This window comes from Misgurnus anguillicaudatus, unplaced genomic scaffold, assembly GCF_027580225.2.
Source record: "Misgurnus anguillicaudatus unplaced genomic scaffold, ASM2758022v2 HiC_scaffold_26, whole genome shotgun sequence".
Taxonomy (NCBI): domain Eukaryota; kingdom Metazoa; phylum Chordata; class Actinopteri; order Cypriniformes; family Cobitidae; genus Misgurnus; species Misgurnus anguillicaudatus.
The window spans coordinates 1,629,010-1,636,213 of NW_027395276.1; positions in this window are offsets into that span (position 1 = coordinate 1,629,010).

The following is a 7,204-nucleotide window of genomic DNA, read 5'->3' on the forward strand; positions in this document are numbered from 1 at the left end:
GTACATATTCATTTTGTGTTAGACTAATTAAATATATATACTTATTGCTCTTAATGAGGTATTTTAAATAAATTGAACACAATTTTAATGTGACATTTCTAAGAAGGGCTTGAATTATTTTTTTGAGTGTAGCGGTAAAAACCCGGTTGGCAATTCCGTACTCGAGAACATGAGTCCTACCTTTCATATGAAAGAAACAATTGCTTCGCGTCAGTGGAAAGCGGTCGCTTAAATATGGCCAAGGGGTTCTTTCATAAGAATTGAATTGAGGCGGGTCTGCATTAGCGCGCGCCTGTCTCATCCGTCTCCATGGTTCTTTTTGCGCGTTCCCCCGCCCATCAATCATCCGGTGGATAATAGCGGTTTTGCGAAAAACCGGAAATTCTCGTCATTGGCAGGGAAGCGTTTTCTCTTAATTGGCGGGGAAGGGGTTAAGTCAAATGAATAACCTTTAAAAATCTTTTTTTTTAGTGATACTGTGGTACTTTTTCAGTAACTGAATTAACAAATAAAGGTAGACAACTTCAACTTTATGTAAACTTATGTCAACTCATCAATAGTCAAAACGTAAAACAGTACATTTAAAGAGCAAAAATTGGAGAGTTAAAATTTGAGTGTTAAACATTTCTGAGTTTTGAATTGAAAACATTTAGAGTAAATTGTTGTTCAGAGTTGGAGTTAACTGACAGAGTTAATCATGCCAGTGTTAACCCAACTCCTCAAGAGTTGCAATTACAATCCGCCCACACATTTTATTCTTCAGTTTGGCCTGGTCACCCGTGATTTTGCATGTGTCCTGCAGATTGAAAACTTATTTTATTTGTTAGTAAAACTAAACTATTTACACCATTTTTATGTTCTGGTTTTAACTATAATGAACTATAATGAACCAGAGTTAAATGAACACTCTTGGGTGTATAATATATATTATCCCAATCTTACAGAGTGTTAAAAAGTAACACTGAAGAAGAGTTAAAAACAGCAATCTGTAACTTTATCCTCTCTATCATAATTTCTGTTTGAAACATAAAATTGCATTTTACATCTTACTTGTAGCGTTATTTTTAAAAACTTAGGTTTAGATGTTGGCTGTTTCATTTAAAGTCATTATCATTGCGATGTTGGCATTTCATCAGCTCATTCGCATTATAAAGGACACACAAATTTTTGCTTGCACCTACAAAGTGGCAAATTTAACATGCTATAATAAATTATTTATGGTGTATTTTGAGCTAAAACTTCAGATGCACCCTGGGGACACCAAAGATTTATTTTACACCTTAATAAAATCTCATATGACCTCTTTAAACCTTAAATCTTACCCATATAACAAACCTGCATAACTGACAAGAGTAATTAACATTTCCTCAAATTAAATGGTTGATACATGTCACCAATAAAATTCAGTGTTTAAATAATTTACAGGAAAAAAACGTGCCTGTTTCTCCTGCACAACACAACATGCTTGTGTGAAACACTGCATCCCAGGGTACCTGGTTTTAATAGACTCTCTCTCTTTCTTTCTCTGCTTTTAGACAGAGCTTAACATTAAAATGCAATTTACTAATTGCCAGGAGAGGTGTGGTGCATTATGAAGATATGAAAAAACACGATAATCACATTCTTGCTAATTTCCCATGCTGCGTTACAGTCTGAGCAACAGACACACAAAGACACTTTCATTTTTAACACAATTAAATATTTGTGCAAAAGTAGGCTTTTGTATGAAATACTGTATAGAAATAATAATTTTACTGTATTACTTGATCTGATGAAAGTATTAGGCACGTTTGAGTTAATCCATGAAGAACAAAAGCCTGTGCCCAACTGCCGCCCATTCAGCAATGATCAGTGTACAGGTTTCATGCCACCCAAGGCATTTAAAGACTATTATGGTTATCCAAAGAAACATTTAGCTATTAAATACATGATAAGGCCTCAGAAAGCACGCTGGTTTGATCATGTTAAAAAAATTAAGCACACCAAGAAGCACTGTCAGAAATAAAACGCGGTCACAGAGAAAGTACCCTTTAAAAAGGTCATAATATTTATCGTTTACGGACAGATATGTACCTTTGAGGTACCAATATACACTCTTTAAGTGCAAAAATGTACTTTTAAAAAGGGTACTGCCCCAGTGACAGCGTTTGTACCTTATTTTCTGAGAGTGAAAACGAACTTTCTCATTTTTGTAAGGTCGCTTGGGATAAAATTGTGACTATCTATGACATCCATTACTTAAATTATTAAATGTACATTTAAATGTAAAGGGCTATTGCCAATTAATCATATATGTACAGTACAGGCCAAAATTTTGGACACACTCACTCGTTCTTTATTTATACATTATTCCATATAACATAATAATAATAAACTCATCCAAACTATGGCACAACACAAATGCAACTTAGGAAATTATGTTGGTGACTAAAAGCATCCAAAATAAACCAAAACTCTGTTAGATTTTATTATTTGAAGTGCAGTCACCCTTTTTTTAAAGAAGCTTCTTAAATGTTCAATTTAGGATGAATTTTAAAGAGTATAGAAAGAGTTAATATTTAATGTGGGCTCTTATTGACTGCTTTTCCTTCAGTATTCAGTGTAAGTCATCTATTTCAAAAAATAAAATTTTAAAATAAAATGTAAGTTTTCCAATAACAAAAATGAGTCTGTTTGGCACAGGTATATTTCTGTCTACAAAAGTAATTTTAAGCATTTAACCATACACCTTCAGCTTAAATGATTTTTAAGATCACAGTTATCATTTTGGTCTAGTGTGTATATAAAATGTGTGTATATATACACATTTATTTTTAACATGATGTATGTAGATAAAAAGGTCTCGTTCTAAGGTAATAAACACAAATAACGGTTCATTATAAAATGGTCTTCATTTCTGTCAAGAGATCCTTCTGAAAATGACACACTGCACCTTTAAAATAGTTAATTGGCATCTTTATTTCAAATGACCTACCGACCGCGACCCAAATATCATTAAAAATATTTTTGGATGACTCGTAACTGCGAGACACCCACTCATTTTGGATCAACCCGCGCATCACTGGTATTTATCATTAATAATGTGTCTTGCTAAAGACTTAATTTGGACAACTTTAATGGTGATTTTCTCAATATTTTGATTTTTTTTGCACCCTCAGATTAAACATTTTCAAATAGTTGTCTCTCTGCCAAATATTGTACCATACATCAATGGAAAACTTAATTATTCAACATTCAGACGAAATCTTCAATCTTAAAGGGATGGTTCACTCAAAAATTAAAATTCTGTCATCATTTACTTAAACCGTTCATAAACCCTATTAACTTCCATAGTAGGAACAAATACTATGGAAGTGAATGGGACTAATGATCGGTTTGGTTACAAACATTCCTCAAAATATATTTTTCGGTGTCCATCAGAACAAAGAAATTTACACAGGTTTGCAACAACATGATAGTGAGTAAATGATGACACTTTTAGTTTTATGGGTGAACTATAACTTTAAATGAAAAATGTATCTGTGTGTTCGGAGTCAAAATGTTTTAATAAATGCTACAGATGCTATTGTATTAAACCCAAGGTACTTCATAGAACCTCCAAAGACATTTAAGAGACATTAAAAGTAAAAATCTCAACATACTATAACATCAGGCTACAAAATAGTGTTCCTGTAGCTCAATTGGTAGATCATTGTGTTAACAATGCAAGGGTCAAGTGTTTGATCCCAAGGAACAGACATACTTACATAAAAAATGTGTAGCTTGAATGCACCGCAAGTCACTTTGGATAAAAGTGTCTTCCATTTGCATAAATATAAATCAAATCAAGTTTAAAAAGTGTCATGTGTGATATTTTAACAAGCAGTGCAAAACATCGATCTACAGTAATGTTAATTCTGAGACTCGCAGTTGTACATCTCTCACATGCTCTCCTCTGTGCATTTATAATATGAGTCACAAAGACAGGAAATGATGTAAAAAACATCCATTTCTGTCATCCAGCAGAGACAAACAATCAAACTCATTCGCTGAGTCCAGACTAACAAATTTCAGGCATAAAAAGGTCTTTAAAAATAACTTTCCTTATTTAGCCACTTCATGAGGCTTTAAAAGAGAAAGCAGCAATGACAACAGCTTACGAGACTCTGTGAAAAAAATAACACCATCATCTCCAAGTCTACCCACTGAGAAATCCTGCCTTCCCAGTCAGAAACCACTGTTGTTGTCTTTTCCCAACTGGTTCCCATGGTGACGCAGGCTACACGATTTCCTGACATTTGGCCACAAGTTATTTCATTCCGCTATCTTCTCTTAAATCGCCCACTTGTTTCCTCGGTGAGAAAGTCCAGGCACGCTGTGGGTGGGCGGACGCACGTGGATCTGTTAAACGCGTGGAAAAGACGTAATATACCCCAATGTTAACCTGTCACAAACACCCACGACCCACAGACACCTGACATCAGAGAGGTCAATCGGGTACCACGATGTCTTACCTGAGATGAGAGTGGGGTCAGGGAGAGAGTTGGGAACTTAAGAAAGTAATCTACGCAGAACAAAAAAGCCTTTATCTTCCCTTCCAGACGCAATAGAAATCAAGAGTGCTTGTATTGAAAGGGAACAAAGTTTTACCAAAGGTCACTAATAGCAACAATATTCCTAACCTACAGAATGACCAATTTCTTTTATTCTCAATGTTTTGATGGAGTTGTGCTTGACACAGGGCTGACCTGGTGTTACGAAGCTTACTGAAATAAATAAAGCAAATCCCTTGGATATCACTAGTGGCAAACCTTAAAACCAAAAACACAAATTAAACTTTAAATCATGGAGTAAACTAGGCACACATTTTTGTCCTTTCGTTTTTGCTTGTCCTCAAAAAAAAAAAAAAAAATCAATAAAGGCCGCATTTACATTGCATGACCCACGAACGTCTAAGCATGTTAAAAACGCATAGATTTTGATATTCATTAATTGGTTTTAGGCCTCATTCATTTGTGGAAATAAATCGGATACATGCATTCGATCAGATATTTCCATGTCAAGATGTGTGTCATTGAAAATGTGACGCTGGAAAACAACGTCAACTCCACCCATGATCACATGACTCCTCTTTGCACAACGGCTACAATGTTTAATGTCTTGTTACAGAAATAAAACATTTTACTTCCTCTGTGGTTTAAGCTGTTCTGGGTCAGTACCTGTAAGTTTACCTTGAATTGTTTTGCCAAGTGTTTACTGTAAATGCCGATATGGCATAAGAGACGCTTTTAAAAGATGATGTAAGCGGGGCGTCAAAAAATCAGGATATAGGCAACAAATCAGAATTGGGTATCAAGATTTGCTGTGTAACCCCCCAGTCACATTAGCTACAAGAGACAGTGTGACAGGCTACCATTGATTTTCAATGGGAGTGGCCGTTTGCTGGGCAAAGCAAGGCGGGGCCAAAATAGACAAGCAGGCTATTTTATGCAAATGCTGAGCGATGCGACAAAGCGACTGCCAATCGGAGTAAAGGAGCAACGTGACGTAGGTCTGTGGTCGAGTCTGAGGCCCTGTTTACAGGTACATGGTTATTTTTAAAAACTGAGAGACTTACCTTTGTTTGTGGCCCTCGTTTACACGCAAATGGAGAACTCGCCTCTGAAACCGATTGTTTCTAAAAACTCCGGCCAGGGAGGAGATCTTGAAAATCTTCGGTTGCATGGTTGCATGTAAACTGAGACAAACGGATGTTTAAGCAGGCAACGTTGCTGAGTATGCACCTGAGCTCGCACCTACGTCAAAAGTGCGACCTATGTTTACATGTGACTGCTACTCTGAACGCTTCCAAGATCACATTTATGTTCGTGCAAACTCGTTTCGTGTGTTTGTATTTGCAAATACAGCTGCTCCATTACGTCGAGGAGCAGAGTCGAGTGCTCGGAGGTCAGCAATTTTACGCGTGTTTGACTTCATGCGGCGCTGCAAGAACCGACAGACGGATGATGTCAAAGTACCGCGAGAGCTATTCGAAATTAGACCTCTGTCATGATACAAAAAGGATGGCACTCTTACGAACTCAAATATAAGCTTTATTAAGAACTCCGGCAGATAGCAGTTCACCTCGTGTCATGTCTCTCACATACAGAGTGACCCGGATGGTTGCCTGGCAACCCTTGACCCGAGCACTTAACAGCCAATAATAAACCATTACGTCACAACCTCTACGTGTGATTGCTCAACTCGCTGTTGCGGTACTTTGACGTCATCGATCACCTACTGCAACAACTCCTCCCTCCAACATGAAGAACCAGTTCGCGTCACCACCAGCGCTGCCGGTGATTGGCATTACGTGGGCTTGAGCTTCTCTTGACGGCATATATGCACGTCTACGTGTAAATAAACACTTTTCTGAAAACTGACGTGTGCACGATGTCAATGTCCGTTTATGAAAATAGCCGTCCACGTGTAAACATAGCCTGAAAAAATAATTCAAGATGGCGGAAAATGTGTATTTATGTATATATCTGATAAGTTTGGAATTTTATCTCATATATTTTGTTACTTTTATCGAGAAATAAATACTTTTAAATCCAAAAACACCGTTCTTGTAACTTAACAATAGCTCTAAAGTGACTTTTGACACCGCTTTTAGAAACTAGCCAAGGAACGCCCATCAAGCGAGTGCGTGTCGCTCGGTGTCGCTCACTTTTGTAGCTACAAAACAATCACAAAACTTGTGGCTAAAACTGGTACTTGCAATCACACAACTGGTGGCCAATACACAACATGACAACATAAACATCAGTTGAGGGCCAGACCATTGTTGTCAGTGTTATAAGTATTTGAAATGAAAATGATTTCTTAATGTCTAGTGACATATCAGGGCCATTTTATGATTAATTGATATACATTTCATACATACTGTTCCTTTAAACTAGTGTGTAATCAGAGTTTAATGTTACGTTAACGTCTTGCGAGTATTTTGTGAACGTGAGCGTCTTTTTATCATAAAACCTTTTGAGGTGTGTGCAGCAGGCACGTAATTTGGCATGATGTATGATGCACATGGTTAACATGACGCAACGAACACATATTTTGAATTTGCGTCCCTCGGAAGAAAAGTAACTGGTTGCCAAATAATGTGTTTTTTAAACAATAAATCATGTGAACACAAATGTGCAAAACACAAAATAACGCTCCAAATACATAAAGCAACATCTTT